Below are 24454 nucleotides of genomic sequence, written 5' to 3'. Positions count from 1 at the left end.
AATACGAAATATTGCTACAGCCTCTGTGTTTGTGTATTCCTGATATTATCCACAGACTTTATTGTTTCGAATGTTTTTTATCAGGGAACATTTAATTTTGTGCTTGGAAACACTAAGCGTTTCCACATGGAGACACCAGCTCTACACATTTGTATTTTCTAGGGAGAAAACTAGAGGAACTGTGGCAAACAAACATGATATTTCTGTATGTATCGATGACATTTTATACTCTTGCCTGGCGAGAAAACTTTGCTTTTCTCCAAAACCATTTGTACTCTGATTTTCTCGGTCCATTGCATACGAATTCCGCACCAGTTTGTCTGGATATGACTGGATGAAACCAGAAATATGGTTGTTTTTTGGCTAACTCAATCCAAAATATTGCTACAGGCTCTGAGTTTGTGTATTCCTGATATTATCCACGGACTTTATGTTTTTGAATGTTTTTTTTTTTCAGGGGACATTTAATTTTGTACTTGGAAACACTAATTAGTTCCACAGGAGACACCAGCTCTACACATTCGTATATTCTAGGGAGAAAGCTAGAGGAACTGCGACAAACAAACATGATATTTCTATTTGTATAGATGACATTTTAAGCACTTGCCAAAGGAAAAGACTTTGTTTTTCTCCATAATCATTTTTACTTAGATTTTCTTGGTCCATTGCATACGAATTCTACACAGGTTTGTCCTGATATGACTGGAAGACACCAGAAATATCTGGTTGTGTTTTGGCTAACTCATTCCCAGATATTGCTACAGCCTCTGTGGTTGTGTTTTCTGGATATTATACACGGACTTTGTTGTTTTGAATGTTTTATATCAGGGAACATTTAATTTTGTGCTTGGAAACACTAACTGGTTCCACATGGAGACCCAAGCTCTACAAATTCGTATTTTCTAGTTAGAAAGCTAGAGGAACTTTGGCAAACAATCATGATATTTCTGTTTGTATAGATCACATTTTATGCACTTGCCTAACTAAAAGACTTTTCTATTCTCTAAAACCATTTTTACTGTGATTTTCTCGGTTCATTGCATACTATTTCCAAACCACTTTGTCCAGATATGACTGGATGAAACCAGAAATATCCGGCTGTTTTGGCCCACTCAATCCCAGATATTGCTACAGCCTCTGTGTTTGTGTTTTCCGGATATTATCGATGGGCTTTATTGTTTTGAATGTTTTTATCAGGGAACATTTCATTTTGTACCGCAGAAACACTGATTGGTTCATCATGGGGACACCAGCTCTACACATTCGTATTTTCTAGGGAGAAAGCTAGAGGAACTGCGGCAAACAAACATGATATTTCTGTTTGTATAGATGACATTTTATGCACTTGCCTAACGAAAAGACTTTGCTTTTCTCCAAAATCATTTTTACTGTGATTTTCTCCATCCGTCCATTGCATAGGAATTCCACAACACGTTGTCCTGAAGTGACTGGATGAAACCGTAAATATCCGGTTTTGTTTTGGCTAACTCAATCCCAGATATTGCTACACCCTCTGTGTTTGTGTATTCCTGATATTATCCTTGGAATTTATTGTTTTGAATATTTTTATCAGGGAACATTTAATTTTGTACCTTTGAAATATTAATTGGTTCATCATGGGAACACCAGCTCTACACATTCTTATTTTCTAGGGAGAAAGCTAGACGAACTGCGAGAAACATGATATTTCTGTTTGTCTAGATGACATTTCATGCACTTGCCTAACGAAAGACTTTGTTTTTCTCCAAAACCATTTGTACTGTGATTTTCTCGGTCCATTGCATACGAATTCCACACCTGTTTTTCCGGATATGACTGGATGAAACCAGAAATATCCCGTTGATTTTGGCCAACCCAATCCCAGGTATTGCTACAGCCTCTGTGTTTGTGTATTCCTGATATTATCCACGGACTTTATTGTTTTGAATATTTTTGTCAGGGAACATTTCATTTTGTACCGTTGAAACACTAATTGGTTCATCAAGGGGACACCAGCTCTACACATTCGTATTTTCTAGGGAGAAATCTATGGGAACTGTGGCAAACAAACATGATATTTCTTTATGTATAGATGACATTTTCTGCTCTTCTCTGGCGAAAAGACTTTGCTATTCTCCAAAACCATTTGTACTGTGATTTTCTCGGTCCATTGCATACGAATTCCACACCAGTTTGTCCGGATAAGACTGGATGAAACCGGAAATATCAAGTTTTTTTTGGCTGACTCAATCCCAGATATTGCTACAGCTTCTTTTTTTTTTTTTCGGATATTATCAATGGACTTCATTGTTTGAATGTTTTTTCTCGGGGATCATTTTATTTTGAGCTTGGATAGAGTAAGTGGTTCCACATGGAGACACTAGCGCTACATATTCGTATATTCTAGGGAGAAAGCTAGAGGAACTGCGGCAAACAACCATGATATTTCTCTTTCTATAGATGACATTTTATGCACTTGCCTAACTAAAGACTTTGCTTTTCTCCAAAACCATGTTTACTGTGATTTTCTCGGTCCATTGCATACGAATTCCACACCAGTTTGTCCAGATATGACTGGATGAAAACAGAAATATCCGGTTGTGTTTTTCTAATTAATCCCAGATATTGCTACAGCCTCTGTGTTTGTGTTTTCTGGATATTATCAACGGACTTTGTTGTTTTTAATGTTTTTATCAGGGAACATTTTATTTAGTACCGTAGAAACACTAATTGGTTCATCAAGGGGACACCAGCTCCACACATTCCTATTTTTTAGGGAGAAAGCTAGAGGAAATGCGGCAAACAAACATCATATTTCTGTTTGTATCGATGACAATTTATGCACTTGCCTAACGAAAAGACTTTGCTTTTCTCCAAAACCATTTTTACTGTGATATTCTCGGTCCATTGCATACGAATTCCACAGCACTTTGTCTGGATATGACTAGATGAAACCAGAAATATCCAGTTGTGTTTTGGCTAACTCAATCTGAAATATTGTGAAAGCCTCAGTGTTTGTGATTTCTGGATATTATCCATGGACTTCATTGTTTTGAATGTTTTTATCAGGGAACATTTTATTTTGTACCGTAGAAACACTAATTGGTTCATCATGGGGACACCAGCTCCACACATTCCTATTTTCGAGGGAGAAAGCTAGAGGAAATGCGGCAAACAAACATGATATTTCTGTTTGTATAGATAACATTTTATGCACTTGCCTAACGAAAAGACTTTGCTTTTCTGCAAAACCATTTGTACTGTGATTTATTCAGTCCACTGCATACGACTGGATGAAACCAGAAATATCCGGTATTTTTTTGGCTAACTCAATCCCAGATATTGCTACAGCCTCTGTGTTTGTGTTTTCTGCATATTATCCTTGGAATTTATTGTTTTGAATATTTTTATCAGGGAACATTTAATTTTGTACCATTGAAACACTAATTGGTTCATCATGGGAACACCAGCTCTACACATTCGTATTTTCTAGGGAGAAAGCTAGAGGAACTGCAGCCAACAAACATGATATTTCTGTTTGTATAGACGACATTTAATGCACTTGGCTAACAAAGAGACTTTCCTTTTCTCCAAAACCATATTTACTGTGATTTTCTTGGTCCATTGCATATGAATTCCAAACGAATTTGTCCAGATATGATTCCATGAAACCGGTAATATCCTTTTTTTTTTTTGGCTAACTCAATGCAAGATATTGCTACAGCCTCTGTGTTTGTGTATTCCTGATATTATCCACAGACTTTATTGTTTTGAATGTTTTTATCAGGCAACATTTAATTTTGTACCGTTGAATCACTAATTGTTTCATCATGGGGACACCAGCTCTACACATTCGTATTTTCTAGGGAGAAAGCTAGAGGAACTGCGGCAAACAAACTTGATATTTCTGTTTGTATTGATGATATTTTATCTTCTTGCCGAATGAAAACACTTTGCTTTTCTCCGAAACCATTTTTACTGTGATTTTCTCGGTCCATTGCATACGAATTCCACACCAGTTTGTCCTGATATGACTGGATCAAACCGGAAATATCCAGTTTTGTTTTGGCTAACTCAATACAAAATATTGCTACAGCCTCTGTGCTTGTGTATTCCCAATATTATCCACGGACTTTATTGTTTTGAATTTTTTTTTTCAGGGAACATTTAATTTTGTGCTTGGAAACACTAATTGTTTCCACATGGAGACACCAGCTCTACACATTCTTATTTTCTATGGAGAAAGCTGGATGAACTGCAGCAAACAAACATGATATTTCTGTTTGTATAGATGATATTTTATGCACTTGCCTAACGAAAAGACTTTGCTTTTCTTCAAAACCATTTGTACTGTGATTTTCTCGGTCCATTGCATACGAATTCCACACCAGTTTGTCGGAAATTACTGGATGAAACCAGAACTATCTGGTTGTGTTTTGGCTAACTCAATCCGAAATATTGCTACAGCCTCTGAGTTTGTGTATTCCTGATATTATCCACGGACTTTATTGTTTTGAATGTTTTTATCCGGGAAGATTTAATTTTGTGCTGTGAAACACTAATTGGTTCATCATGGGAACACCAGCTCTACACATTCTTATTTTCTAGGGAGAAAGCTAAATGAACTGCAGCAAACAAACATGATATTTCTGTTTGTCTAGATGACATTTCATGCACTTGCCTAACGAAAGACTTTGTTTTTCTCCAAAACCATTTGTACTGTGATTTTCTCGGTCCATTGCATACGAATTCCACACCTGTTTTTCCGGATATGACTGGATGAAACCAGAAATATCCCGTTGATTTTGGCCAACTTAATCCCAGGTATTGCTACAGCCTCTGTGTTTGTGTATTCCTGATATTATCCACAGACTTTATTGTTTTGAATATTTTTGTCAGGGAACATTTCATTTTGTACCGTTGAAACACTAATTGGTTCATCAAGGGGACACCAGCTCTACATATTCGTATTTTCTAGGGAGAAATCTATGGGAACTGTGGCAAACAAACATGATATTTCTTTATGTATAGATGACATTTTCTGCTCTTCTCTGGCGAAAAGACTTTGCTATTCTTCAAAACCATTTGTACTGTGATTTTCTCAGTCCATTGCATACGAATTCCACACCAGTTTGTCCGGATAAGACTGGATGAAACCGGAAATATCAAGTTTTTTTTGGCTGACTCAATCCCAGATATTGCTGCAGCCTCTTTGTTTTTTTTTTTTTTCTGGAGATTATCAATGGACTTCATTGTTTTGAATGTTTTTTCTCGGGGAACATTTTATTTTGAGCTTGGATAGAGTAAGTGGTTCCACATGGAGACACTAGCGCTACATATTCGTATATTCTAGGGAGAAAGCTAGAGGAACTGCGGCAAACAACCATGATATTTCTCTTTCTATAGATGACATTTTATGCACTTGCCTAACTAAAGACTTTGCTTTTCTCCAAAACCATGTTTACTGTGATTTTCTCGGTCCATTGCATATGAATTCCACACGAGTTTGTCCAGATATGACTGGATGAAAACAGAAATATCCGGTTGTGTTTTTCTAATTAATCCCAGATATTGCTACAGCCTCTGTGTTTGTGTTTTCTGGATATTATCAACGGACTTTGTTGTTTTTAATGTTTTTATCAGGGAACATTTTATTTAGTACCGTAGAAACACTAATTGGTTCATCAAGGGGACACCAGCTCCACACATTCCTATTTTTTAGGGAGAAAGCTAGAGGAAATGCGGCAAACAAACATCATATTTCTGTTTGTATCGATGACAATTTATGCACTTGCCTAACGAAAAGACTTTGCTTTTCTCCAAAACCATTTTTACTGTGATATTCTCGGTCCATTGCATACGAATTCCACAGCACTTTGTCTGGATATGACTAGATGAAACCAGAAATATCCAGTTGTGTTTTGGCTAACTCAATCTGAAATATTGTGAAAGCCTCAGTGTTTGTGATTTCTGGATATTATCCATGGACTTCATTGTTTTGAATGTTTTTATCAGGGAACATTTTATTTTGTACCGTAGAAACACTAATTGGTTCATCATGGGGACACCAGCTCCACACATTCCTATTTTCGAGGGAGAAAGCTAGAGGAAATGCGGCAAACAAACATGATATTTCTGTTTGTATAGATAACATTTTATGCACTTGCCTAACGAAAAGACTTTGCGTTTCTCCAAAACCATTTTTACTGTGATTTTCTCGGTCCATTGCATACAAATTCCACACCACTTTGTCTGGATATGTCTGGATGAAACCAGACATACCCTGTTGTGTTTTGGTTAACACAATAAGAAATATTGAGAAATCCTCTGTGTTTGTGTTTTCTGGATATTATCAATGGACTTTATTGTTTTCAATATTTTTATCATGGAACATTTAATTTTGTGCAGTAGAAACCCTAATTGGTTCCACATGGAGACACCAGATCTATACATTCTTATTATCTAGGGAGAAAGCTGGAGGAACTGCGGCAAACAAACATGATATTTCTATTTCTATATGACATTTTATCCAATTGCCTAACGAAAAGACTATGCTTTTCTCCAAAACCATTTTTACTGTGATTTTCTCGGTTCATGACATTCCAATTCCACAACAATTTTTCCAGATATTCCTGAATGAAAACAGAAATATCCGGTTGTGTTTTGGCTAACTCAATCCGAAATATTGTGAAAGCCTCTGTGTTTGCATTTTTTGGATATTATCGATGAACTTTGTTGTTTTGAATGTTTTTATCAGGGTACATTTAATTTTGTGCTTGGGTACATGAATTGGTTCAAAATGGAGACACCAGCTCTACACATTCGTATTTTCGAGGGAGAAAGCTAGAGGAACTGCGGCAAACAAAGATGATATTTCTGTTTGTATAGATGACATTTTATGCACTTGTCTAATGATAAGACAATGCTTTTAACAAAAACCATTTTTAATGTGATTTTCTTGGTCCATTGCATATGAATTCCACACCACTTTATCCGGATAAGACTGAATGAAACCAGAAATATCCGGTTGTGTTTTGGCTAACTATATCCCACATATGGCCACAGCCTCAGTGTTTGTGTTCTCTGGATATTATCAATGGACTTTATTGTTTTGAATGTTTTTATCAGGGAACATTTCATTTTGTGCTGGGAAACACTAATTGGTTCCACATGGAGACACCAGCTCTACACATTCGTATTTTCTAGGGAGAAAGCTAGAGGAACTGCGGCAAAGAAACATGATATTTCTGTTTGTGTAGATGACATTTTATGCACTTGCCTAACGAAAATACTTTGCTTCTCTCCAAAACCATTTGTACTGTGATTTTCTCAGTCCATTGCATACGAATTCCACACCACTTTGTCCAGATATGACTCGATGAAAACAGAAATATACGGTTATGTTTTGTCTAACTCAATACGAAATATTGTGAAAGCCTCTGTGTTTCTGTTTTCTGGATCTTATCGATGGACTTTATTGTTTTGAATGTTTTTTTCAGGGAACATTTAATTTTGTACCGTTGAAGCACTAATTGGTTCATCACGGGGACACCAGCTCCACACATTTGCACTTTCTAGGGAGAAAGCTAGAGGAACTGCAGCAAACAAACATGATATTTCTGTTTGAATAGATGACATTTTGTGCACTTTCCTAATGAAAAGACTTTGCTTTTCTCGAAACCCATTTCTCTGTGATTTTCTCGGTACACTTCATATGAATTCCACACAATTTTGTATGGATATGACTGGATGAAACCGGAAATATCCGGTTTTGTTTTGGCTAACTCAATCCCAGATATTGCTACAGCCGCTGTGTTTGTGTATTCCTGATATTATCCACGGACTTTATTGTTTTGAATGCTTTTTATAAGGAAACACTTAATTTTGTACCGTTGAAACACTAATTGGTTCCACATGGAGACACCAGCATTACACATTTGTATTTTCTAGGAAGAAAACTAGAGGAACTACGAAAATCAAACAAGATATTTCTATTTGTATAGATGACATTTTATGCACTTGCCTAAAGAAAAAGCTTTGCTATTCTCCAAAACCATTTTTACTGTGATTTTCTCGGTTTATTGCATACCAATTCCACACCACGTTGTCTGGATATGACAGAATAAAACCGGATATATCTGGTTTTGTTTTGGCTAACTCAATCCCAGATATTGCTAAAGCCTATTTGTTTGTGTATTCCTGATATTATCAATGGATTTTTTGTTTTGAATATTTTTTATCAGGGAACATTTATTTTTGATCTTGGAAACAATAATTGGTTCCACATGGAGACACAAGCTCTACACATTCCTATTTTCTAGGGAGAAACCTAGAGGAACTGTGGCAAACAAAATGATATTTATGTTTGTATAGATGACATTTTATGCACTTGCCTAATGAAAAGACTTTGCTATTCTCCAAAACCATTTTACTGTGATTATCTAGGTCCATTGCATACAAATTTCAAACCAGTTTGTTCGGATATGACTGGATGAAACCAGAAGTATCCGGTTTTGTTTTGGCTAACACAATCCCAGATATTGCTACAGCCTCTGTGTTTGTGTTTTCTGGATATTGTCGATGGACTTTATTGTTTGGAATGTTTTTATCAAGGAACATTTAATTTTGTTCTTGGAGTCACTAATTGGTTCCACATGGAGACACCAGCTCTACACATTTGTATTTTCTTGCTAAAAAAACTAGAGGAACTGCGGCAAGCAAACATGATATTTCTGTTTGTATAGATGATATTTTATATACTTGCCTAACGAAAAGACTTTGCTTTTCTCCAAAACCATGTTTACTGTGATTTTCTCGGTCCATTGCATACGAATTCCCCACCACTTTGTCCGGATATGACTGGATGAAACCGGAAATATCCGGTTTTGTATTGGCTAACTCAATCCCAGATATTGATACAGCCCCTGTATTGTGTATTCCTGATATTATCCACGGACTTCATTGTTTTGAATGTTTTATATCAGTGAGCATTTAATTTTGTGCCTGGAAACACTAATTGGTTCCACATGGAGACACCAGCTCTACACATTTGTATTTTCTAGGGAGGAAGCTAGAGGAACTGCGAATAACAATCATGATATTTATCTTTGTATAGATGACATTTTATGCATTTGCCTAACGAAAAGACTTTGCTTCTCTCCAAAACTCTTTTTGCTGTTATTTTCTCAGTCCATTGCATACGAATTCCACACCGGTTTATTCGAATATGACTGGATAAAAATAGAAGTATCCGGTTGTGTTTTGGCTAACTCAATCCGAAATATTGTGAAAGCCTCTGTGTTTGTATTTTCTGGATATTATCTATGGACCTTATTGTTTTGAATGTTATTTATCAGGGAATATTTTATTTTGTGCTTGGAAACACTAATTGGTTCAACATGGAGACACCAGCTCTACACATTCGTATTTTCTACAGAGAAAGCTAGAGGAACTGCGGCAAACAAACATGATATTTATCTTTGTATAGATGACATTTTATGCACTTGCGTAACGAAAAGACTTTGCTTTTCTCCAAAACCATTTTTTCTGTGAATATCTCAGTGCATTGCATATGAATTCCACACCAGTTTACTGTATATTTCGGGATAAAACCGGAAATATCTGGTTTTCTTTTGGCTAACTCAATCCCAGATATTGCTACAGCCTCTGTGTTTGTGTATTCCTGATATTATCCACAGACTTGATTGTTTTGAATGTTTTTTATCAGGGAACATTTAATTTTGTACCGTTGAAACACTAATTGTTTCCACATGGAGACACCAGCTCTACACCTTCGTATTTTCTAGGGAAAAAGCTGGAGGAACTGCGGCAAACAAACATGATATTTCTGTTTGAATAGATGACATTTTATGCACTTTCCTAACGAAAAGACTTTGCTTTTCTCCAAAACCATTTTTACTGTGATTTTCTCGGTCCTTTGCATACGAATTCCTCCCCAGTTTGTCCGGATATCACTGCATGAAACCGGAAATATCCAGTTGTGTTTTGCCTAAGTATATCCCAGATATTGCTACAGCCTCTGTGTTTGTGTAATCCTGATATTATCCACGGACTTTATTTCTTTGAATTTTTTTTCAGGGAACATTTAGTTTTGTGCTTGGAAACTCTAATTGTTTCCACATGGAAACACCAGCTCTACACATTAGTATTTTCTAGGGAGAAAGCAAGAGGAACTGTGGCAAAGAAACATGATATTTCTGTTTGTATAGATGACATTTTATGGACTGGCCTAACGAAAAGACTATGCTTTTCTCCAAAACCATGTTTACTGTGATTTTCTCGGTCCATTTCATACGAATTCCACACCACTTTGTCCAGATATGAGTGGTTGAAACCAGATATATCTGGTTTAGTTTTGGCTAACTCAATCCGAAATATTGCTACAGACTGTGTGTGTGCATTCCTGATATTATCCACAGACTTTATTGTTTTGAATGTTCTTTATCAGGGAACATTTAATTTTGTGCTTGGAAACACTAATTGGTTCCACATGGAGACACCAGCTCTACACATTCGTATTTTCTAGGGAGAAAGCTAGAGGAACTGAGACAAACAAACATGATGTTTCTGTTTGTATAGATGATATTTTATGCACTTGCCTAACGAAAAGACCTTGCTTTTCTCCAAAAACATTTTTACTGTGATTTTCTCAGTCCATTGCATACGAATTCCTCCCCAGTTTGTCCGGATATGACTGGATGAAACCAGAAATATCCGGTTGTGTTTTGCTAACTCAGTCCGAAATATTGTGAAATCCTCTGTGTTTGTGTTTTCTGGATATTATCAACGGACTTAATTTTTTGTTTTTTTTTTAACATTTATTTAATGAATATAAATTTCCAGTTTACAGCTTATGCATTACAATGTCTTCCCCCTCCCATAACTTCCCTCCCACCCTCAACCGTCCCCTCTCCCGCTCCCTCTCCCCTTTCATTTGCATCCAGATTCATTTTCAATTCTCTTTATATACAGGAGATCAAGTTAGTATATATGAAGTAAAGGTTTCACAGTTCGCACCCACATAGAAACACAAAGTGAAACATACTGTTTGAGTACTAGTTATAGCATTAAATCAAAATGTGCAGCACATTAAGGACAGAGATCCCACATGAGGAGCAAGTGCACAGTGGCTCCTGTTGTTGACCCAACAAATTGACACTCTAGTTTATGGCGCCAGTAACCATCCTAGGCTGTGATCATGAGTTGCCAAGGCTATGGAAGCCTTCCAAATTTACTGACTCTGATCCTATTTAGACAAAGTCATAAAAGATAGAGTGAGGATAGTAACCAATGATCCTAAGATTGGCATTTACCAGGTTTGAACAATTGTACAGCATTAAGTGGGGAAGAGGACCATCAGTACACACAGGTTGGGAGTAGAGCCATTGGTGATAGAGTAGAGGTTATGATTACAAAGGAATGAGGCCCAAGTGCAATAGACAGGGCCTAGAACAAAGGACAGAGTCATTATTAGAGGAGCTAAGAAAGGTGCTGTCTAAGCTACAATTAACTTTTCTGATTGAGAGGCAAATAGAACCTGATAGAATGGGCTTGATAATAATCTGGTGGGCTTTAGGCCTTGTAAATTCAGAGGCCCAGACCTATCTATCTCTTCACCTGGGGTATATCATAAGGGAGGTGTGAACCTCCTAGGGGAAGGCACTCTGTTGACTTTCATTACTTGGCTGGCCTGGGAGGAGAGCTGGCCAGGTAAAGGCAGGTGGCATCTCTAACAAGAAATTTACAGTTCTGCCTGCAATGTTGCTGACCCTACTTGACCAAACGCTCAGCTGCAGTGGTCACTTTGGAAGTTGTGCTGAGTGAAGGGCTTTTCAGCTTAGAGCCAATAAGATCTGTGGCTCTGACCTGGGCATCCTTCGACTCCAGGGCAGGTCCATTTCCAGTGATCCAACTCTTGGCAGAGCTGCCAGGGCTCTTCACAAGCTGACTTCTGCTGAAGTCCAGGCTTACCACTTTGAAAGCCACTGCAGTGGACTGGCCTGTTGGGTCTCCTTGAGGGCAGATCACTGTACAGATCAGCCATTAATAGGCCTGCCATCCATTGCTTCTGATGCCTAGCTTTCTTTTCCTCCTGGTTTATGTTAAAGCAGACCAGAGGATGCAAGTCAAGGGAGTGCCCAAGTCCCATCTCTAATCTTCAATGGCCTGAACTACAAGTCTATAGTCACAGGCATGTTCTGCAGTAGTTTTTCTAAGGTAGACAATGCCCATGAGGAAAAGTATATTCTCACTTTCAAACTTTCTTTCCCTTTGGTCTGAAAGGGAGGTTTTTTCTACTTATTGTATACTTCGCTGATGGCAAAGTGAATCTAGTTATGAGATTATTATTTAAGTTCTTATTTTGGCTATGCTATTACAGAAAAATGTTAGCCATCTCTTTTATAAGGTCTAAAGATTAATTGTGCGTCCTACAGATTCCTTCATAATAGAATTAGTTTCCTACCTTGAAGAGAATAGAGAAATGAAAGAACAAGTTGGGCTTAGAATAGAGAAATGAGGGAGCAAGTCCTAGATCGCTTGCTGACAATAGCAATATTACATGAATACTTAGCAAACCGTTTCAACCATTAGATAACAACTTAAGAAAACATTTACCAGAAGGTCCAATGCCTTCTATAAATTTTAAGAATCATGTATTTGAAAACACCTCTTAAATATCTACCATGGTGTAGTTTTTTTAGCCAGTAAACTTAAGCACAACCATCTAAAATGTTTTTAGTTTCTTTCTACCAACAAGTTTAAAATATATGATACACAGATTCAGGTCACAGCAATTAAAATGTATCTTTGATTGATTTTAGCAGCTTAAATGTATGAACAATCTTATCGATAAGCCATTTAAAATAAAACTCTTAATAAAATTTCCCCATGTGGACATACAATATGTACACACATATAACATAGCATAACAGACCAATATAGCAATTTTAATAATAGCTTTTAAAATCTTTAACTCTTTTCTAGATTGCCAATGGATTTCAATTGCTTTTCCTTTTTAGTAACCTCAGTTAACCATACTTTCTCTCAGTTGGTACTGTTAATACATTATTGGCTTCATCTGTTTACAGAGCCATCCCAAAGTACTGAATACAATAAAAGTAGCTGGAAAAACGTCCATAGGAACCTATAGGAGGACAGCTAAACACATAACCAAGAACGCTTTAGTTTTATGAGCAGCACATCATATATAACTGTGGATGACAAAAGACTTTAAGTTGCCATGTTTAAAATTATAAACTCATCAACCAACAAGAGGCACTTGCTTACTTCACAGTATTTTTGAAAGCACCTGTAGGATTTGACAAGTATTTAACCCTTTAGGCCTCTGGGGCTTTCTCATTAAGATAACTCTCATGTCTAGTAACACAAGATCATTAGACTTTTTAATTCTCAAACATTTGTATTAATAGCATTTTCCATTATAGAAACTTAAAGTCTGGTACTACATCACATCTTGACAGTTCTTCTAATATAATCCAAATAGCCTGCTTATTTGGTGTCTCTATAAGATGAGAGACATAGGTCCTTCGATTTTTTCAGTTGGGCCCAAACTGGACAAACCAAAGTCCAGGATTTACTGGAAATTTTAGAGACCAGATTGTTTGAAACTTTGATTTTTTGAATGCCTGTCAAGAATGCCAAGAAGGCTCAAAATCCAAAATATCTGGTTGAAATAAGATTCCTTAAAATGATAACATAACATAGACCAAATTTGATCTTGTTACAAGGTGACTATTCAAATCTTTGAAAATAAGCACATAGTTAAATAACCCATAGCTCTTAATAAAAATTCAGCTGTTTTTGAACAATTAGAATTTAACAGACATCAAGAGCACATAATAGATTACTTTAACACATTGCTTTAACAGAGCATCAGAGTTTAATTCTATGTCAAAGAGAAATTGAGCTTCCTGTGATCTTTTGCCGTGAGGTTTCCTTCCTTTACCTTCTTTCATATTGGTGACCGTGTTTCTGTGTTTCTGTGTGTAATACATCTTTAAGCATCTTTTGCAGGGCAGGATGAGTGGCAACAAATTCTTTCAGTTTCTGTTTGCTATGAAAAGTCTTAATTTCTCCTTCATTCACAAATGAGAGCTTTGCAGGATATAGTATTCTGGGCTGGCCATTTTTCTCTCTTAGTACCTGGGCTATGTCTCGCCATTCCCTTCTAGCTTGTAGGGTTTCTGATAAAAAGTCTGCTGTGAGTCTAATTGGAGATCCTCTAATAGTAATCTGACGTTTCTCTCTTGCACATTTTAGGATCTTTTCTTTATGTTTCACTGTGGTGAGTTTGATTACAACATGTCGTGGTGAGGATCTCCTTTGGTCATGTTTATTAGGGGTTCTATAAGCTTCCTGTACTAAGATGCCTCTGTCCTTCTCCAAACCTGGGAAATTTTCTGCGAGTATCTCACTGAAAATGCCTTCTAATCCTTTCTCCCTCTCCATGCCTTCAGGAACTCCTAGAACCCGAATGTTGGGTTTTTTAATAGTATCCTTTAGATTCTTGACAATATTATTTAGATTTCTGATTTCTTCTTCTTTTCTTTGGTTTGCCTGTTTCCTTTCCTGTTCTCCGTCTTCTAAGTCTGATATTCTCTCTTCTGCTTCGCCCATTCTGTTTTTAAGGCTCTCTAATGTGTTTGTCATTTGATCTATTGAATTCTTCATTTCATTATGATTTCTCATCACTATCACAGTTTCTTGTTCCACTAGTTGTTTCATTTCATTTTGATTCCTCCTTAATATTTCATTTTCACGAGAGAGATTTTCTATCTTGTCCATTAAGGATCTCTGTAGTTCAAGAATTTGTTTTTGAGAACTTCTTAATGTTCTTATCAATTTTTTGAGATCCGCTTCTTGCATTTCTTCGATCTCATCGTCTTCATAATCTTGAATTGGGGTGTCTTTTTCATTTGGGGGCATCATAGTGTCTTCCTTATTCTCGTTAGCTTGGTTTTTGCGTTTGTTGTTTGGCATGTTGGCGATATTTGGTTTCTTCACTGTGGTGTTTTTTCTTGTTACACTATGGCTCTATATTAAGTGGACTGTCTGCTTTCAGTGGAGCCTTAGAGGCTTGAGATGAGTATGGGCTGAGAGCTGTGTTTGGTTCCTCAGGGTTGAGGGTGTGTCAAAGATGGCACTCCCAGGTTAGGTGTGGCAAATATCTCCTTCTTTTTTTGATTCAAAAGGGAAGTAATTCCACACAGCTGAACGTAATTGGAGGTAGTTAGCAGGCAAATGATATACCCACAGGAGCCAGAGATCGGAAGCTCTTTCCCAAGGACCACACAGGGAATCTGTGCTACCCTCAGTGTGGGCTCCAATTCTCCTGCAGTCTCCCACTGGGTTGCCAAGTTAGATCCTAATCTCCTGTGATTTCACCCCTTCCCCCAGAGTCAGGTGTTTCTGCTAGGCTCAGGGCCGGTGTACACCTGAGGTCACCCTGCTTATGATGTATGTCCAAAATGGCGCCTGCTCTGCCTTGCTCACCTTTGAGAGGTGAGCGGAGACAGAGAAACTTGTGTCCGTATCGGTCACTTTTTTTTATTTTTTCCTCTCTCTCTTCTAGTTAGCCTGGTGAATTTTTCCCCACGGAGTTTCAAGCCTCATTCCCTCTAGCCACCTCTTTCCACTTGCCCACTGGTGTCTCGGGCTATTGAGGTTCAGCTCACCTCACGTTCCAGCGCTGGTGTGTTGAGTCTGCCGCTGGTGTCCCGAACTTGGGCTCCCACGCTTTCCACGCAGGTCCACTGTGAATCACTAGTTCCGGAAGAGTTTCCTCTGCTGTTTCATACCCTACTCTTCCTTGACCCTGCAGTATCTCCACTTATATTAAACTATATCTCCCCCGGACTAATAGTGTGCTCCCTGCCTATTCCGCCATCTTGCCGCTCTCCTAATTTCCTATCCGGACTTTATTGTTTTGAATGTTTTTTATCGGGGAACATTTTATTCAGAGCTTGGATACAGTAATTGGTTCCACATGGAGACACCAGCTCTATACATTTGTATTTTCTTGGGAGAAAGCTAGAGGAACTGCGACAAACAAACATGATATTTCTCCTGTATAGATGATATTTTATGCACTTGCCAAACGAAAAGATTTTGCTATTTTCCCAAACCATTGTTACTGTGATTTTCTCGGTTCATTGCATATCCGGTTTGACCGGATATGACTGGATGAAATCGGAAATATCCGCTTGTGTTTTGGCTAACTCAATCCCAGATATTGCTATAGACTCTGTGTTTGTGTATTCCTGATTTTATCCACGGACTTTATTTTATTTATTTTTTCTTTTTTTAACTTTTATTTAATGAATATAAATTTCCAAAATACAGCTTATGGATTATAATGGCTTCCCCCACCGACATAACTTCCCTCCCACCTGCAACCCTCCCCTCTCCTGCTCCCTCTCCCCTTCCCGTCACATCAAGATTCATTTTCAATTCTCTTTATATACAGAAGATCAATTTTTTTAATTTTTTTTAACTTTTATTTAATGAATATAAATTCCCAATGTACAGTTTATGGATTATAATGGCTTCCCCCTCCCATAAATTCCCTCCCACCCACAACCCTCCCATCTCCCGCTCCCTCTCCCCTTCCATTCACAACAATATTCATTTTCAATTCTCTTTGTGTACAGAAGATCAATTTAGTATATATTAAGTAAAGATGTCAACAGTTTGCACCCACACAGAAACACAAAGTGCAAAATACTGTTTGAGTCCTAGTTATAGCATTAAATCACAATGTACAGCATATTAAGGACAGAGATCCTATATGAGGAGTAAGTGCACAGAGACTCCTATTGTTGACTTAACAAATTCACACTGTTGCTTATGGTGTAAGAACCCTAGGCTCTAGTCATGAGTTGCCAAGGCTATGGAAGCCTTTTGAGTTCACCGACTCTGTTTATATTTAAACAAGGTCATAGTCAAAGTGGAAGTTTTCTCCTCCTTTCAGAGAAAGGTACCTCCTTCTTTGATGACCTGTTCTTTTTTTTTTTTTGAAGATATGAAACAGGAGAGTTTTATTTTTTAGTTTATTATTTTCTGAAATATTTAATTTTTTCATGAATAGTGCATTCATACTATTTTATGATAAAATTAATAATATTCAGTTTTTCATTATATGACTATATGAGGGGATTTAAACAGGTTTGTGGAATTAAAAGATAAAAATAAAAAATATAAACTTTATTACTCAAGTCCAAGTTTAAGACACATTTGTAAGCATTGATACCAGTGATTTAGTCAGTCCATAAAGAACTGAATTCTGGGTTCTGGACTCCTGGCCCTAAAATTTAATCAAGTTATACAATTGCTTTTATATTTTTTGTTTTTTTCTTTAGTAAATATAAATGTCCAAAGTACAGTTTATGGATTACAATGGCTCCCCCAGCCATAATTTCCCTCCCACTCGCACCCTTCCTGTCTCCCGCTCCCTCTCCCCTTCCATTCACATCAACATTCATTTTCAATTCTCTTTATATACAGAAGATCAATTTAGTATATATTAAGTAAAGATTTCAACAGTTTGTACCCACACAGAAACACAAAGTGTAAAATACATTTTCAGTACTAGTTATAGCATTAAATCACATCGGACAACACATTAAGGACAGATCCCACATGGGATGTAAGTACACAGTGACTCCTGTTGTTGACTTAACAATTTGACACTCTTGTTTATGGCGTCAGTAATCTCCCTAGGCTCTAGTCATGAGTTGCTAAGGCTATGGAAGCCTTTAGAGTTCGCAGACTTCATCTTATTCAGACAGGGTCATAGTCAAAGTGGATGTTCTCTCCTCCCTTCAGAGAAAGGTACCTCCTTCTTTGATGACCTGTTCTTTCCACTGGATCTCACTCACTGAGATCTTTCATTTAGGTCTTCTTCTTTTTTTTTTCTTTTCCATGGTGTCTTGGCTTTGCATGCCTAAAATACTCTCATGGGCTCTTCAGCCATATTCGCATGCCTTAAGGGCTGATTCTGAGGCCAGAGTGCTGTTTAGGACATCTGCCATTCTATGAGTCTGCTGTGTATCCTGCTTCCCATGTTGGATCGTTCTCTCCCTTTTTGATTCTAACAGTTAGTATTAGCAGACACTAGTCTTGCTTGTGTGATCCCTTTGACCCTTAGACCTATCAGTGTGATCAATTGAACTTGATTTTGATGACTGAAATTGATGACTTGGACTAGTGAGATGGCATTGGTACATGCCACTTTGATGGGATTGTATTGGGATCCCCTGGCACGTTTCTAATCCACCATTTGGGGCAAGTCCGATTGGGCATGTCCCAAATTGTACTCTCCTCCCTCTCTTATTCCCACTATTATACTTAACAGGGATCACTTTTCAGTTAAAATTTAAACACCTAAGAATAAATGTATGTTAATTAGAGTTCAACTAATAGTACTAGAACAAAAAAAACTAAAATGGATAAAGTATTACATTGTACATCAACAGTCAGGACAAGAGCTGATCAGGTCACTGTTTCTTATAGTGTCCATTTCACTTCAACGGGTTTCCCCTTTGGTGCTCAGTTAGTTGTCACCGATCAGGGAGAAAATGTGATATTTGTCCCTTTGGGTCTGGCTTATTTCACTCAGCATGATGTTTTCCAGATTCCTCCATCTTGTTGCAATTGACTGGATTTCATTTTTTTTTACTGCTGTATAGTATTCTATAGAGTACTTGTCCCATAATTTCTTTTTTTTTTCAAGGTAGTGACATTTATTTATTTATTTTTTAACTTTTATTTAATGAATATAAATTTCCAGTGTACAGCTTATGGATTACAATGGCTTCCCCCTCCCATAACTTCCCTCCCACCCACAACCCTCCCCTCTCCCGCTCCCTCTCCCCTTCCATTTGCATCAAGATTCATTATCAATTCTCTTTATATACAGAAGATCAATTTAGTACAAAGATTTCAACAGTTTGCACCCACATAGAAACACAAAGTGAAACATACTGTTTGAGTTCTAGTTATAGCATTAAATCAAAATGTACAGCACATTAAGGACAGAGATCCCACATGAGGAGCAAGTGCACAGTGGCTCCTGTTGTTGACCCAACAAATTGACACTCTAGTTTATGGCGCCAGTAACCATCCTAGGCTGTCGTCATGAGTTGCCAAGGCTATGGAAGCCTTCCAAGTTTGCCAACTCTGATCGTATTTAGACAAGGTCATAAAAGACAGAGTGAGGATAGTTACCAATGATCCTAAGAGTGGCATTTACCAGGTTTGAACAATTATACAGCATTAAGTGGGGAAGAGGACCATCAGTACACACAGGTTGGGAGTAGAGCCATTGGTGGTAGAGTAGAGGTTATGATTACAAAGGAATGAGGCCCAAGTGCGCTAGACAGGGCCTAGAACAAAGGACAGAGTCATTATTAGAGGAGCTAAGAAAGGTGCTGTCTAAGCTACAAGTAATTTTTCTGATCGAGAGGCAAACAGAACGTGATAGAAGGGGCTTGGTAATAATCTGGTGGGCTTTGGGCCTTGTAAATTCAGAGGCCCAGACCTATCTATCTCTTCACATGGGGTATATCCTAAGGGAGGTGGGAACCTCTTAGGGGAAGGCACTCTGTTGACTTTCATTACTTGGCTGGCCTGGGAGGAGAGCTGGCCAGGTAAAGGCAGGTGGCATCTCTAAAAGAAATTTACAGTTCTGCCTGCAATGTTGCTGACCCTATTGGACCATACTCTCAGCTGCAGTGGTCACTTTGGAAGTTGTGCTGAGTGAACGGCTTTTCAGCTTAGAGCCAATAAGATCTGTGGCTCTGACCTGGGCATCCTTCGACTCCAGGGCAGGTCCATTTCCAGTGATGCAACTCTTGGCAGAGCTGCCAGGGCTCTTCACAAGCTGACTTCTGCTGAAGCCCAGGCTTACCACATTGAAAGCCACTGCAGTGGACTGGCCTGTTGGGTCTCCTTGAGGGCAGATCACTGTACAGATCAGCCACTAATAGGCCTGCCACCCATTGCTTCTGATGCCGAGCTTTCTTTTCCTCCTGGTTTGTGTTAAAGCAGACCAGAGGATGCAAGTCAAGGGAGTGCCCGTGTCCCATCTCTAATCTTCGGTGGCCTGAACTACAAGTCTATAGTCACAGGCATGTTCTGTAGTAGTTTTTCTAAGGTAGACAATGCCCATGAGGAAAATTATATTCTCACTTTCAAACTTCCTTTCCCTTTGGTCTGAAAGGGAGGTTTTTTCTACTTACTGTATACTTGGCTGATGGTGAAGTGAATCTAGTTATGAGATTATTATTTAAGTTCTTATTTTGGCTATGCTATTGCAGAAAAATATTAGCCATCTCTTTTATAAGGTCTAAAGATTAAATTGTGCATCCTACAGATTCCTTCATAATAGAATTAGTTTCCTACCTTGAAGAGAATAGAGAAATGAAAGAACAAGTTGGGCTTAGAATAGAGAAATGAGGGAGCAAGTCCTAGATTGCTTGCTGACAATAGCAATATCACATGAATACTTAGCAAACCATTTCAACCATTAGATAACAACTTAAGAAAACATTTACCAGAAGGTCCAATGCCTTCTATAAATTTTAAGAATCATGTATTTGAAAACACCTCTTAAATATCTAACATGGTGTAGTTTGTTTAGCCAGTAAACTTAAGCACAACCATCTAAAATGTTTTTAGTTTCTTTCTATAGATTCTTGACAATATTATTTAGATTTCTGATTTCTTCTTCTTTTCTTTGGTTTGCCTGTTTCCTTTCCTGTTCTCCGTCTTCTAAGTCTGATATTCTCTCTTCTGCCTCGCCCATTCTGTTTTTAAGGCTCTCTAATGTGTTTGTCATTTGATCTATTGAATTCTTCATTTCATTATGATTTCTCGTCACTATCAGAGTTTCTTGTTCCACTAGTTGTTTCATTTCATTTTGATTCCTCCTTAATATTTCACTTTCACAAGAGAGATTTTCTATCTTGTCCATTCAGGATTTCTGTAGTTCAAGAATTTGTTTTTGAGAACTTCTTAATGATCTTATCAATTTTTGGAGATCCGCTTCTTGCATTTCTTCGATCTCATCGTCTTCATAATCTTGAATTGGGGTGTCTTTTTCATTTGGGGGCATCATAGTGTCTTCCTTGTTCTTGTTAGCTTGGTTTTTGCGTTTGTTGTTTGGCATGTTGGCGATATTTGGTTTCTTCACTGTGGTGTTTTTTCTTGTTACACTATGGCTCTATATTAAGTGGACTGTCGGCTTTCAGTGGAGCCTTAGAGGCTTGAGATGAGTGTGAGCTGAGAGCTGTGTTTGGTTCCTCAGGGTTGAGGGTGTGTCAAAGATGGCACTCCCAGGTTAGGTGTGGCAAATATCTCCTTCTTTCTTTGATTCAAAAGGGAAGTAATTCCGCACAGCTGAACTTGGAGGTGGTTAGCAGGCAAATGATATACCCACAGGAGCCAGAGATCGGAAGCTCTTTCCCAAGGACCACACAGGGAATCTCTGCTGCACTCAGTGTGGGCTCCAATTCTCCTGCAGTCTCCCACTGGGTTGCCAAGTTAGATGCTAATCTCCTGTTATTTCACCCCTCCCCCCAGAGTCAGGTTTTTCTGCTAGGCTCAGGGCTGGTGCAGACCTGAGGTCGCCCTGCTTATGATGTATGTCCAAAATGGCGCCTGCTCTGTCCTGCTCACCTTTGAGAGGTGAGCGGAGACAGAGAAACTTGTGTCAGTATCGGTCAATTTTTTATTTTTTTCCTCTCTCTCTTCTAGTTAGCCTGGTGAACTTTTCCCCATGGAGTTTCAAGCCTCGTTCCCTCTAGCCACCTCTTTCCGCTTGCCCGCTGGTATCTCGGGCTATTGAGGTTCGGCTCACCTCGCGTTCCAGCGCTGGTGTGTTGAGTCTGCCGCTGGTGTCCCGAACTTGGGCTCCCATGCTCTCCACGCAGGTCCACTGTGAATCACTAGTTCCGGAAGAGTTTCCTCTGCTGTTTTATACCCTACTCTTCCTTGACCCAGCAGTATCTCCACTTATATAAAACTTTTGCTCCCCTCGGACTAATAGTGTGCTCCCTGCCTATTCTGCCATCTTGCTGCTCTCCACGGACTATACAGTTTCGAATGATTTTATCAGGGAATATTTAATCATGTTCTTGGAAACACTAATAGGTTCCACATGGAGACACCAGCTCTACACATTCGAATTTTCTAGGGAGAAAGCTAGAGGAACTGTGGCAAACAAACATGATATTTCTATTTGTATCAATGACATTTTATGCACCTGCCTAACGAAAAGACTTTGCTTTTCTCCAAAACCATTTTTACTGTGATTTTCTCAGTCCATTGTATACGAATTCCACACCAGATTCTCCGGATATGACTGGATGAAACCAGAAATATCCGGTTGTGTTTTGGCTAACTCAATCCCAGATATTTGTATAGCCTCTGTGTTTGTTTTTTCTGGATACTATCAATGGCCTTTATTGTTTTGAATCCTTTTTATCGGGGAACATTTTATTTTGAGCTTGGATACAGTAATTGATTCCACATGGAGAAACCAGCTGTACATATTCTTATTTTCTAGGGAGAAAGCTAGAGGAACTGCGGCAAACAAACATGATATTTCTGTTTGTATAGATGACATTTTATGCACTTGCCTAACGAAAAGACTATGCTTTTCTCCAAAACCATTTGTACTGTGATGTTCTCAGTATACTTCATATGAATTCCACACCAGTTTGTCCGGATATGACTAGATGAAACCGGTAATATCTGGTTTTGTTTTGGCTAACTCAATCCAAAATATTGCTACGGCCTCTGTGTTTGTGTTTTCTGGATATTATTGATGGACGTTATTGCTTTGAATGTTTTTATTACGGAACATTTAATTTGTACCGTTGAAACTCTAATTGGTTCATCATTGGGACACCAGCTCTACACATTCGTATTTTCTAGGGAGAAACCTAGAGGAACTGTGGCAAGAAAACATGATATTTCTGTTTGTATCGATGACATTTCATGCACTTGCCTAACGAAAAGACTTTGCTTTTCTCCAAAACCATTTGTACTGTGAGTTTCTCGGTCCATTTCAAACGAAATCCACACCAGTTTCTCAGGATATGACTGGATGAAACCAGAAATATCCGGTTGTGTTTTGGCTAACTCAATCCCAGAAATTGCTACAGTCCCTGTGTTTGTTTTTTCTGGATACTCTCAATGGACTTTATTGTTTTGAATGCTTTTTATCAGGGAACATTTTATTTTGAGTTTGGATACAGTAATTCATTCCACATGGAGACACCAGCTGTACATATTCGTATTTTCTAGGGAGAAACCTAGAGGAACTGCGGCAAACAAACGTCATATTTCTGTTTGTATCGATGACATTTTATGCAGTAGCCTAACGAAAATACTTTGCTTTTCTCCAAAACAATTTGTACTGTGATTTTATCGGTGCATTGCATATGAATTCCACACGAGTTTGTCCAGATATGACTGGATGAAACCAGAAATATCCGGTTGTGTTTTGGCTAACTCAATCCCAGATATTGTTACAGCGTCTGTGTTTGTTTTTTCTGGATAATATCAATGGACTTATTGTTTTGAATGTTTTCATCAGGGAACATTTAATTTTGAACCTTTGAAACGCTAATTGGTTCATCATGGCGACACCAGCTCTATACATTGGTACTTTCTAGGGAGAAAATTAGAGGAACTGCGGCAAACAAACATGATATTTCTGTTTGTATCGATGACATTTTATGCACTTGCCTAACGAAAATACTTTGCTTTTCTCCAAAACCATTTGTACTGTGTTTTTCTCGGTCCATTGCATACGAATTCCACAGGAGTTTGTCCGGATATCACTGGAAGAAACCGGAAATATCCTGTTTTGTTTTGGCTAACTCAATCCCAGATATGGCTACAGGCTCTATATTTGTTATTTCTGGATAATATCAATGGACTTTATTGTTTTGAATGCTTTTTATCGGGGAACATTTTATTTTGAGGTTGGATACAGTAATTGGTTCCACATGGAGACACCAGTTCCACATATTCGTATTTTTTAGGGAGAAAGCTAGATGAACTGCGGCAAACAAAAATGATATTTCTCTTTGCATAGATGACATTTTATGCACTTGCCTAACGAAAAGACTTTACTTTTCTCCAAAACGATTTGTACTGTGATTTTCTCGGTCCATTGCATACGAATTCCACACCATTTTGTCCGGATATGACTGGATGAAACCAGAAATATCCGGTTGTGTTTTGGCTAACTCAATCCGGAATATTGCTACAGACTCTGTGTTTGAGTTTTCTGGATATTATCGATGGACTTATTGTTTTGGATGTTTTTATCAGTGAACATTTAATTTTGTACCATTGAAACACTAATTGTTTCATAATGGGAACACCAGCTCTACACATTCCTGTTTTCTAGGGAGATATCTAG

Source organism: Lepus europaeus, unplaced genomic scaffold (genome assembly GCF_033115175.1).
Source record: "Lepus europaeus isolate LE1 unplaced genomic scaffold, mLepTim1.pri SCAFFOLD_28, whole genome shotgun sequence".
Classification (NCBI taxonomy): domain Eukaryota; kingdom Metazoa; phylum Chordata; class Mammalia; order Lagomorpha; family Leporidae; genus Lepus; species Lepus europaeus.
This window is presented reverse-complemented; position numbering follows the sequence as displayed.